General features: G+C 41.3%; 1 protein-coding gene across 8 annotated transcripts in view; it reads left to right on the top strand.

The window, feature by feature from the left end:
• Positions 1-13218, top strand: part of lrp1bb (low density lipoprotein receptor-related protein 1Bb) — a 341490-nt gene that overhangs the window by 96192 nt on the left and 232080 nt on the right. The window lies entirely within an intron of this gene.

The following is a 13218-nucleotide window of genomic DNA, read 5'->3' on the forward strand; positions in this document are numbered from 1 at the left end:
GTGTCAAACCCCAGCTGTTTTCTGGGGGCAGCTGAGCATCGAGTTTGGCGATGTGACTGCGTCAACAAGGAATTCCAAATGTCAAAGCAGTTTATAGAACGTGTTTAGGATTGAGACAGGGGAGACACAATTCTGGTAATAGTGTCTCTATTGTAATTTTTATGAAACCTTGTATTTATTCTGCACGTTAGCACACAGTGTCTTAGAACTTCAATCCTTCATAAATCCTCTGGGAAAGGATTTTATAGACTTGTGGCTCATGTCAGAAATGCTGCTGTGTGGAGCTTTATTTTAAATCTTGTGGACATTTCTACCACTAAATCCTCTAAATCGTCAATGCCAGAGGTAAAGACAATAAAAGGGGTCAGTTGCTGACTCCATATACATAAGCTTTGTTTCACGGCTGCAACTTGGCTGGTTCCAATCATCATTGATTTCGCTCAGGCGAAGACAATACTCTCGTTTGGTTTCTTTCACTTATTGCCCTTTTTCAAATAACAAGGTTGTGTCTTTCCAAAGAGCTAGACTGAAGAGCTTTACACATCGTTATTATCTAGAGGTGATGAAAGACACCTCGTGACACCTTACGCCGTCACCACATTCAACACAGTGGACTTGGAAAACATGAATTCTGATGAAGACTCATAGGCCTGATTTAATAAAGGTTTGCACATGGGAAAAGAAGGGTGAACTGGATTGCTCACGCAAACATATATGGCAGCGGATATACTAACCGGGCGCAACCAAGATTGTGTCTGTCAAACAGGCAATATTGGCGCACAGTCCATTTGGGAGGACTATAGGCAATTTAACGTGTAATGTAATCGATCAAACCAGAGACAAAGTGCAATGGTTGATCTCGCGTTCTTACAGCAATACAGCAACTGAAAACCAGGTGCAAACCGGCACACACAGTGGTGCCAGCATATTGCAGGAGAAATGAAAGTCAATGGGGAGAACTTTCGCCCTATTGTAAACATTTTGAAATGCCATATGAACAGAAATTATTGCAACACATCGAAAATGCAATTTTTGAGCTTCTGAATGATCTTAGGGCTGACTTGGAGCCAGTTACAAAAAGAGTCATGCGAAATCACCTATGACCCATTTCCATGTATGGGTCATTTAGCACACTGAAAATTGGTGCTGCCTCTTCCAGAGCGTTTTTTCAGGTGTACTTCCCAAGGTTTAAATGCAATTTTACACAGAATGGGCAGATGGATCTGATTCACGCGCACTCAAAGCTAGTTAAGAACTCCCATATTGAAAGTAATGTATCTCAAATGTGGCTATTTGCCATGGGAATTGGCAATAGTTGGACGGCACTTTAGACAGTAATGTAGCGTAGAACCTTGTTATTAAGTTGAAGGGCAGGGCCTTTTGCATAATTTAACATTACTTTTCCACAGAGGTACAACTCTTCTGTTTACTCGAAATCCTACAAACATGCCATCACTGCAAGCGCGTCAAGGTTAGATGGTGTTGTGTCTCATGCATTTTGTACAAATTATTCATTGAGCATGTGAGAGTCTTTTAATATTTACTAAAAATCATTAAATTTGCATGATTCTGCTTCAGTACAACAGTGTTTTCTTAATTGAATGACGATCTGAGTTGGGGATCTTTCAGGTTTCCACAACATTATACAATCACTAAAATATTCAATTCAAGTGGTAAGTGCATGTCAGGTGCCTCAGCTCTGCACTGAACAGCTTCATGTGATTTGAGATCAAATGCAGCACGTTGTACTTTGCTTTCCATGTATTAAACGTGTGACCAATACTGTGAAGTGAGCGCTTTGTTGTGTAGTGTACGTGTTGTTCTGTGATTTTAACTGCCTCTTTTATTGCTCTCTCATAATAATTGTTTTCTGTCTTGTATTTTAGTATCTGTTGATTTGTTTAGAGTACTTTGTCTGTTATGTTTTCACACAACCCATTTTGCCATTTGAGTCTCGATGACTCATTTTCTCCTCTCTATATCCCGCAGTGATTCACTGTTGTTTGCTCATTCACTCCCATGGACGTTTATATTCATCAACTGGAATCCGTCTGCTTACTGCCACCGACGAATACATTCGTCAAGTACGTTTTTCAATGGGTCGGTGTGAAATTGAGCTTGTCTGTGAAATTCAGGTTCGCAAACCACTGTAATGACTAATAGATTCCGGTAGATGGCGGCGTTGCATCATTTTCTGTACAAGCTCAGCACAAGCTCTGTGATTGTAACGTCCAACACGTTAGAAGTCGGACAAGTTACGGCACCTTGCACTCAAACTGAATATGTATATGTATGGTATAAACGGAATATGTGTTGTGGTAGGTTGTGGAATGTGTCTCGCAGATGTGAGAAAAGATGACAGTTCATGGAGTGAATGAGGACGTCATGTAAAAAAGCCACTGACTTTTAACTCGAACCACGCGTTGAGTCGGCGTGTCTCCCTGTTTCTTAATTGTATATCTGAAAATAAATAAATTTTACACCAAAAGCCCTTTCTCAGTCTTGTTTTTGTTGTCTTATATGTTGAGGTGTCACAAAAAGCAAAAAAAAATTAGCGGCAAAGTCACTGTTCTGCTTGACATGTTACTTTTCAGAAAAAGCTTGTTTTCTTTGGTTTGGCCACAAATCGGTATGTTTCAGTTATTTATTTATTTATTTATTTTTGGGTGAAACCAACCCATGTCTTACTGCTTATTTCTAAAAAACGAAAAAAAGCTAGAAATAAATGTTTTTTTCCGGTGAAAGAAGAGCGTCTACTCTTTCTTTTTGGTAGGTTCAGTGCATATATTGTCAAACAATATAATATTCTGTGGGTCATGAAAGATTAGTCAAAATGCTCCAAAACAGCTGGCATGAAATTGTGCTTTGAAAACGACTAGCAGTGAATAAGTTAAGGACAGCATATAACTTGTCAGCCAAAGAACTGTTGGAATTTAGAAGACTACATACCAGTATGTTTGTGATGTTTTACACATTTAGTATGTCAGTTAATTCAGTCAGAGTATTCCTTGAAGTGTCTTTTCTTTTGGTATATTTTACCCACTGTGTTCGATCAGTGAGGCCTCCTCTCTGAATGATTTTTGGGCGTTTTCCAGAAAGCCCCTGCCCTCTCTTGTGTCCTTCTACCTGTGTCTTTCCATTTCATGAAAACAGTTTGATTCAACTTGGTTTTCATCACATTTTGTTTTTACTTTCTTCTCTAAATATAGCTATTTCTTTGTGATCTTGTACGCAGGTTCATTTTGATACACTGAACATCTTCAGTTAACTTGTCATTATATGCATTTGTATCCGCCAAGCCCCAATTTACAAGATTCAATGCCTAAATAATTTTAATAAGCCATCCACCTATATTCTGGTTCCTCCTCAGTGATCCATAACTAATCCTGGCTCCTTTAAACGGAGAGTAAGTCCATTGAACGTACCCTTCATGATGATGAAGCGGAATAATTTTTAGGGCAATGGAATATTTGGAATACTTGGAATATACCCTATGAGTTCACCATGAGTCATCTCCAGGCAGATGATAACTGCCTGGTCACGTGTGTGACCTCGCCAGTTTTGGGGAGTAACTAATTCCATGTAACGAGGTAATGTAATTTAACTACAAAATTTATGTAATTGTAATGCATTACATTACTGGGAGAAAACGTGTAAATAAATTAGTTGCTTTTGGAAAGATAGCTGCAAAAGCTCAGATTTTTCTTTATCTCACTTCCTTCTTCTAAAGCCGATGCTTGTGATTGGCTCTCTCTGGTCATGTACTATTCCGCTGTAGTCGCAAACGTGACATATTTTTCCAAATATGACCTCGAAGCACCACCTTGTGATGCAATCTACTAGTTTATCTGCGATTTTTAAAAGGTTATACTCATAGTTACGGTTTTGAACACATAAAAGAACATTGACTTTTGAACAGTTTCATCTTTATAATGTTGGACTTTTTTATGGAACATGTACTTATCTGGGTTGTCATATACAGTGATAATGTCTAAATTGTGCACATTTGTTATTAGGTCAACATGGTGGTTTTCCACAAGCTGTACACATTTAATGCAACAAAAAATTTGTTATTATGTATTTACATTTTATCATACTTTGTCATAATTATTTGTGTAAAGAACAAATATGAGATTAATTCCTAAATAAGGATCTATGGTTTTTATCCATGTGTGAATGTGAATGGTTGTTTGTTTTTATGTGCCCTGCGATTGGGTGGCGACCAGTTCATGGTGTACCAGGTCTACCGTCCAAAGTCAGCTGGGATAGGCTCCAGCACACCTGTGACCCTAATGAGAAAAAGTGGTATAGAGAATGTATGGATGGATGCTATTAAGCCCCTTTTTGTAGAGGAAACAAGAAAGGGTCCTGTTGATGCGTTAATTCAAAATTAAATAAAAAAAATAAAAAATAAAAAGTTACATTACTTATATTAAATATTTTTTTTCAACAGGGTAACTTGTAATTGTAACGAACGACATTTCCAAAATAATCTTCCCAACACTGGACCTCGCCTAAGGAGAAGTAGACAGACACTTCTTAGAACACACATCAGGTTGTACTTGAACTGTCTCCTTGCATGCAAGTTTGTATTAACTCCTTCACTGCCAGCCATTTTCAAAGCAGACTTCCACATATTGCCAGCCGTTTTAGAGCATCTTGATAGATCTTTTAAGAACAACAAAATATTGTGTTCTGTGGTAATATAAGTACCGACCCTACCAAACCTCACGGGAAAAAGTTTTTTTTAGCGTTTTCCGTCCTTAAATAGTCAGCTGTAAAACACCAAAAACACTGGTCTCTGACCAAAAAGCGGGAAAAAAAAACAGCTTTTTGTGAGAAGAAACATGTCTAGCAGAACAGTACCTTTGACCCTAATATTTTTGCATTTGTGACACCTCAAGCTATAAAAACACAAGACTGAGCGAGAGCTTTACGTTGTTACTCGTTCACGCCATGAACAATGTCATCTTTTCTCATGATCGCCACACATACAGTACTTTCTCCTAACTAATACTACTTTTCTTCTACCTACTGCAATACATATTCTGATTATACAATACATATACATACTCTGTTCGATTGTCTGGTGCCTAAACCTGTCCGACTTCCAACATGTTGGCATTTCTCTCCCTCATAATGAACTTGACAAGCCACCTCGGTGACCTCAGCCCCAGAGATAGGAGAGCCCGCCTCAGTGAACCCAGACTCTGCTTCCTCATGGGAAGGCCTGTCGGTGGATTGAGGAGGTCTTCGAAGTATTCTCCCCACCGACTGACAATGTCCCGAGTCGAGATCAGCAGCACCCATCCCCACTATACACAGCGTTGATGGTGGACTGCTTCCCCCTCCTGAGACGCCAGATGGTGGACCAGAATTTCCTTTGAAGCCGTCCGGAAGTCGTTCTCCATGGCCTCGCCGAACTCCTCCCACACCCGAGTTTTTGCCTCAGCGACCACCAAAGCTGCATTCCGCTTGGCCAGCCAGTACTCATCAGCTGCCTTAGGAGTCCCACAGGCTAAAAAGGCCCGATAGGACTCCTTCAACTTGACGGCATCCCTCACCGCTGGTGTCCACCAACGGGTTCGGGGATTGCCGCCATGACAGGCACCGACTACCTTATGGCCACAGCTCCGGTCGGACGCCTCTGCAATGGAGGTGCCGAACATGGTCCACTCGGACTCAATATCCCCCGTCTCTCCCGGAACGTGAGCAAAGTTCTGCCGGAGGTGGGGGTCGAAACTCCTTCTGACAGGGGACTCTGCCAGACGTTCCCAGCAGACCCTCACAATACGTTTGGGCCTGCCAGGTCGGACCGGCATCTTCCCCCACGATCGGAACCTACTCACCACCAGGTGGTGATCAGTTGACAGCTCTCCTCTTCTCTTCACCCGAGTGTCCAAGACATGCAGCTGCAAGTCCAATGACAGGACCACAAAGTCGATCATCGAACAGCGACCTAGGGTGTCCTGGTGCCAAGTGCACGTGTGGACACCCTTATAGACAATTCGTGGTGAGCACAGAAGTCCAATAACAGAACACCACTCGGGTTCTGATCGGGGGGGGCGTTCCTCCCAATCACGCCCTTCCAGGTCTCACTGTCATTGCCCACATGGGCATTGAAGTCCCCCAGCAGAACGATGGAGTCCCCAACGGGAGCACTCTCCAGCACCCCCTCCAAGGTCTCCAAAAAAGGCACGTACTCTGAACTGCTGTTTGGTGCATAGGCACAAACAAGAGTCAGGACCCGTCCCCCCACCTGAAGGTGGACGGAGGTTACCCTCTCGTCCACTGGGGTGAACCCCAATGTACAGGTGCCGAACCGGGGGCAATAAGTATACCCACACCTGCTCGGCGCCTCTCACCGTGGGCAATTCCAGAGTGGAAGAGAATCCAACCCTTCTCAAGAGGACTGGTAACAGAGCCCAAGCTGTTCGTGGAGGCGAGCCCGACTATTTCTAGTCAGAACGTCTCAAGCACACACACCAGCTCGGGCTCCTTCACTGCCAGAGACGTGACATTCCACGTCCCAAGAGCCAGCTTCTGCAGCCGGGGATCGGATCGCCAAGGTCCCTGCCTTCGGCCACTGCCCAGCTCAAACTGCACCCGACCCCTATGGCCCCTCCCACAGGTGGTGAGCCCATAGGAAGGGGGACCCACGTTACCCTTTCAGGCTGTGCCCGGCAGTGCCACATGGGTGCAGGCCCAGCCATCAGGCGCTCGCTTTCAAGCCCAACCTCCAGGCCTGGCTCCAGAGGGGGGCCCCGGTGACCCGTGTCCGGGCAAGGGAAACTGACCTCCATTTGCGTTTTTGATCATAGTGGTTTTTGGAACCGTGCTTTGTCTGGTCCCTCACCTAGGACCTGTTTGCCATGGGTGACCCTACCAGGGGCGTGAAGCCCCAGACAACTTAGATCCTAGGATCATTGGAACACACAAACCCCTCCACCATGATGAGATGATTGCCCAAGGAGGGGTGAATTTAATTATTTGTCAACAATTTAATTACTTCGAAATCACACTTAGTCACCAGGTAAAGCAGCAGGAGATCCAAGAAATAAAGCCAACTTCAATCTCAGTTGCTTGTGCTTTTAGGATATTTTCAACCCTTTAAACCCTTTAATAAATAATAAATTACCTGGATTTATGTAATAGTAACAAAGATGTGAGTGGGTGGCTTTTTACTGCAAAACTCTTTCTTAACATTACATTGGTCTGGCTACCTCTTTATCAATCTCCCTCATTTACATCACATAATCTTGCTCCTCCGCTTCCTGAAAAACATGTTTCAGATTATTTATTGACCAGGTGATCCATATTTGCATTACGTTTATAACACCCTGTGGCTTTGCTTGCTGCAGTGGCAGACATTAATGTATGTGCTGCGTTTAGGCGAAGCAGGACCGTTTTCCTCAAATTTATCGCTGTGTTATTAAATTCTTTAATAAATATTGATGTAGAACTTAAATCCTTCTCGCTCTTCTTGCGAACGCATATATTTCCTATTTTTTTTGCCAGGGAATTGTCTTGCCTCTTAGTGAAGGTGATGTTCAAACTGGTGTTAAGATTATTTGTCCATTTCGTCTCGGCATTTTATTAATTTATCTAAACCTAAACTGCGCTATGCTATGATTATTTCTATTTACTCAGTATTTTATTTCATTTTTTGCATGTCTCACTGTTTCTTTTCATATTAAACGAGCACCATCTAATTTTAAACAAGCACTTGATCAATTTTAACATGACTTTATCAATCCAAACATGCCTTCGGACTCTAAACAACATTGAGTCTGTCACAGTTATTTTAAAGATCCTTCATACTGATGAGGTACATACACGGCTAATTATGTTTATTCTGCCTGACGGAGCCATCCAAGATTCATGTGCAATGACGCTGTTTAATTGCCATCACCTTGATGAACTTTTTCAATGCGTTGTTCAAATTAGTTTGTGATGTTTGGAAATGTAATTACCAATAAGTGTCTGCTTCAGTAATCTTGAACCTGATTGGACAGTGAAAAAACAAAAAACAACTTGACTACTATCGGGGAACCGAGCCCAGATCTCCACCAAGGTTGATATGTGAACAATCACAGCTCTTCTCTCGATCCATCCATTTTCTGAACCGCTTCTCCTGACTAGGGTCACGGGCGTGTTGGAGCCTATCCTAGCTATCATCGGGCAGGAGGTGGGGTACACCCTGAACTGGTTGCCAGCCAATCGCAGGGCACATACAAACAAACAACCATTCGCACTCACATTCACACCTACGGCAATTTAGAGTCTCCAATTAATGCATGTTTTTTTGGGATGTGGGAGGAAACCGGAGAGCTCAGAGAAAACCCACGCAGGCACGGGGAGAACATGCAAACTCCACACAGGCGGGGCCGGGGATTGAACCCGGGTCCTCAGAACTATGAGGCTGACGCTCTAACCAGTTGCCCACCGTCCCGCCTCTTCTAGATTTAGAAAATAATTGTTTCGCAGAAATACTGACTAAACACACCCAAAACCAACATGTAGGACTTACTCGACTCAGTCCACCTCTTAATACCACCTCTATCATATTACAATTATAGAAACCATCAATATTATATGATAACACAATATGGACCTTACATCATCTGAAGCGGTTCAATCAATCAATGTGTGTCGAATAACATGACAAAAGCCTAACAAAATTTGATCGTAAAAAAACATCATACTCACCAGGGATGCTGATCATTAAATGCGTAATGGTCGCTACAGATGTGTTCTGTAAAAAAAAATATGAAAAAAACGTGCACATACAAGTACTGGAAGCGGTGCAGCCAAGATAAATGCTACCAAAGGACCAAATCGAGAATAAACAAAATGGAATAGACTGCTTGGGAATTAATTAATACGATTTCATGGAACAAATATTGAAAACGTGTGACACTTTATGAAGCAAAAAATACAACAACGGAGACCCGGGAATGTTGCGCAACTGAAGATGTGCATCAAGCAAGAATGGGAAAGAATTCAACCTACAAAGCTTCAATATTTGGTGTCTTCAGTTCCCAAACACTGATTGAGTGTTGGTACGAGGAAAAGTGATGTAACACAGTGGTCAACATGCCCCTGTCCCAGCTTTTTTGGAACGTGTTGCATGCATCACAATCAAAATGAGTGAATATTTGAAGAACAATAACAACAACAATGAAGTTTATCAGTTTCAACATGAAATATCTGGTCTTTGTAGTGCATTGAAAATGATTTGCAAATCCAACTTTTATACAATGTCCTAACTTCATTGGAATTGGGCTTTGTAGGTTGTAATTTGTGATCAGTGCTTCTGATAGTGTATTGGCCATTATATAAAAAATAGGTGAAAAAAAACAATTTATGATGATGAAATAATGGTGGTTTCGCTAGCAAATCATTGTGAATCATTTGGAAGCTGGGTCATTCATAAATTAAAGTTCCACTGTATTTAGTTATTACGCGGCCCAAGCCTGTTAGCTCACAAGCTAGATGGTAGCTACTGTAGCACCTCTCAATTCCAGCCACTGGAAACTTTAAGCGGATATATTTTCATGGCTCAGACGTGTAAGGATTTGTAGGCGTAAGAAAGATGCTAGACAAATAGCACGGCGTTTGAAAGCGTAGATAATGGCTTAATTTTTCATGATTTTGAAGCCTCATTATATATAACTGCCATTTTTTTTTTAATCCTTCAAATTTGGTCGGGTTGTTAACAACTCTATGTCTTCATTAAGGTCATGGGTGAGATGGACCCTATCACAGTTGACTTCGGGTTAGAAGCTTGGTTCATCCTGGACTGGTACGCAACCAATTGCAGGGCACATAGAGACAAACAACCATTCTCGCTCGCATTCACTTATGGACAATTTAATCTTGTAGCATCCACTTGCTTTGGAATGTGGGAGGAAGCCAGAGTTGCCGGTTAACCCCACGCAAGCATGAGGCGCAAACCCTCTTTTGTGAGGCAGAGGTGGTACCCAAAATTCTCCCGTTGTGGCCTTAAAAAGAGACATATAAAAAGCTAATTCACAAAACAGTGGGGAAAGCTTTACATTGAATTCAAACAAATTCCTGAATTGCTTTAATGACTGTGTTTTCATGGAAGTATGTATTATATATATATATTAATGTATATATTAATGGACCACCTCTCAAAAAAGATTGGAAATGAATTTTACTGTAGTGTACATCTGGCTTTAATTCATCAAAGTTGAGTAGTTTGGAAGAGGAGAGAGCAACTCTGAGCCACCGTTGGGAGACCATCTGTGAACCTTTGCGTGACAGATCCGAGCCACTGAATATTCATTTGCCATCCTCCCCTTATCACATTAGATTAGAACCCATGTGGCGAGAAAAGAGGAGAGAGGTTGACAACGCGGTTAGCTTGTCAGGGACCTTTACAGCTGTGCGTTAAGTAGCACATTTGCCAAATGGGTGTGAATGTATTGAATGTTCTGGGACACTGTGTGCTCCCTTATGAGGGATATCCCCTTTGTTGGGGTATTGTCCACGTGTCATTAATATAACTACAGTATGTAGCTGTCCATCCAGAGGCAGAGCAAGCTGTACAAAAGTGTTGGGGTTGTACCATAACATTTTTAAGTTCCAGGGGGGTGCGGTGTTGTTATTAATAACAGCAGGAAAAGTGTGGGTGCTGAACCCTTTCACTGGGAAAAGTCTGGCTTTTGAAACTTCAACATCCCCCTTGGGGGCAACTTCCTCATGTCCATCCATGTCATATATCGGTGAATTTCAATAAATTAGAATATTGTCAAAAACTCCATTTATTTCAATTCAAGTTCAATTCAAATAGTGATGTTCATATATTATACAGGGGTGCCTTGAGATACAAGTTTATGTGACAACGCTTGTGACTCAAAACGCTCATGTCCAAAATCATTGTTCCCCATTGACGTGAATGGAAATGTCATTAATCTGTTCCAGCCACCCAAAAAAAAAAAAAAAATGTTTCTGTTTTTCTATCAGAAAAACACCACTATAATATTGTACGTCATCAAAACCTACAGTAATGTCATAATTAAATATAATGTACATAATTCAACACTTTTTGCCACGTTTTTTGCTTAAATTCAATGGACATTGATTTGCTCCTTCTGGTGTGTGCACCTTAGCCAACCTGGAGCATTATAATACAGACATGAACATACTGAACGTGGAGAACGTCTCAGCTTCTCAGTAGTCAATCTTCACAGAGGATAAGGAATATATGGCTGTGAGTATTGTCATATTACCCGTCTACATATGTTGCACTACTGTTACTGTTGAAATATCTGTTGCTGAAAGAGTTATAACACCGAAACACAGATGTTAAGCTATTATACCGTCTATGGCTTGTCCCATTATCTGTTTGCATTAATTTTGCGGACTTTAAGGCAAAATTACATATGTGGTGGTTTTGAATAGATAGCATGTAAATGTCTTTGTGTTATGTTTAGTTTGACAGTAAACTTCAAGTGGGAGTGGCAATAAAAAGCTTGAAGCGTCTTTTTTGAAGAGTTGTTTGCTATCTGCCAAAGTGCTGCTTGTTGTGAAGTGAGTTGAGTTGTGTTGACTGCCACCATACAGTGCTCGTATTTAAAATGTTTGCTCGCAAGTCAAATCAAAGATTTGGCCAAACGACGGCTCATATCTTGAAAAACTTGTCAGGTCACTCGTATCGCAGAGCACCACTGTATACATTCATTACACACAGAGATAAATTCAGGATTATTTTTTTTTATTTTTTTTTATTTTGATGATTATAGTTCATAGCTTACGAAAACCCCAAATTCAACATCTCGAACAAAAAATAATATTACTTTAGAAACAAGGAAAATTATTTTTAATGTACAAATAAGGGTCGGAATTAGTGTATTAGTATTAAAGTGTATTTTGTAATGTTTGATTAATCTGCATAGGAACTCCTGAAAAATTTTCTACGATACAGAACTCTTAATTCATTGAGCTTAACCTGTACTTTTAAGATACAAAGTGAGAGTTTTATAAACAATTTCTCTTGAAATATGAACTCCCAAAGACAAGGGCACTTACCTAAATCACTGCGTAAAACTGTGGTACTAAAAAGACAGCCAAGTAATATGAATTAAAGACCAAGGTCCCATCCACATTTCCATGGAAATGCATGGGAGGAGATACTAGCCTGACTCTTTATTGTCATTATGGAAGCCATGCTCGCATACTTGATTTGTGTAAATCATCACAGCGTGACAGCCCTTCACTGCAGCAGGCACATTAATTGAAACATTTCAAAGTAGAAATGGATGCTTTGAATAAGTAATCAGCCAGGCAAGATGGTCCATGTGTGCTGGAATGTGACGTCTTACGAGCGGGATAACTTCCTGGATTGTTCCAGATCCCATCACACGAGTGATAAATCTTCCCATGAGGCGAAGTTTGTAATGGCGCGTTTGTAATGGGAATTGTGGTGTAGTTAAGTTAGAGATGGTCAGCTGTGTTTTATTTGCTCCCACATGAGTGAGGGTCATCTGTGTGTCTCACAAATTCTTTAACAGCTGCTCTCTGCTGTCCGCCCGACTGGCAGCGGGAGTTAAATGTTTTTTTTTTCCTTTTTTAAGGGACTTCATGTGTGGTTGCAAACATCTGTGCGGTGCAATGAGCAAGACTGTGAAGTACAAATGTATTTGCATACGCTTAGGCTATTTTGTTTCACACAAAAATGTTCTTTTATCCTTTGAGGAGGATCTCAAAAGACGCTGGAATTTTTTTTTTACCTGTATGGAAAACAAATGCTAATCAAGTTTTCCACCCTTGAAAAACAATCTTCAGCGGGGTCCAAGTCAAATAAGATCTTGTCTAGGGTAATTTATAAAGGGGAGTGGGGGTTACTGCCTGCCCTAAACTGTTTGGATGCCCCCCTTCCAGCTGGATGCCCAGGGCATGTCATAAATCGTGACATCTGAGCCAGGCTCCAACAAATTAAGTATTTTTCTGTTTCACTGTTTCTATTTCACTTCTGCTTTTATCTGAGCATAGAAATTATTTTCTGTCTCACTTTTGGCGACGAAGATGGAGCTTCACTTCATGCTGCTGCCCTCGTTCATCGCCACCGTACCCACATCCTACTGTTTAGACTATTTTAAGACGAGTGGTGATCGGAATAGCCGAAGCTAGTGAGGCTAACCTCTATTCTCATTGACACCAGCTTGTTTTCGTATTCTGGGACCCCCGCGA

The sequence above is a fragment of the Phycodurus eques genome, chromosome 12 (assembly GCF_024500275.1).
Source record: "Phycodurus eques isolate BA_2022a chromosome 12, UOR_Pequ_1.1, whole genome shotgun sequence".
Taxonomy (NCBI): domain Eukaryota; kingdom Metazoa; phylum Chordata; class Actinopteri; order Syngnathiformes; family Syngnathidae; genus Phycodurus; species Phycodurus eques.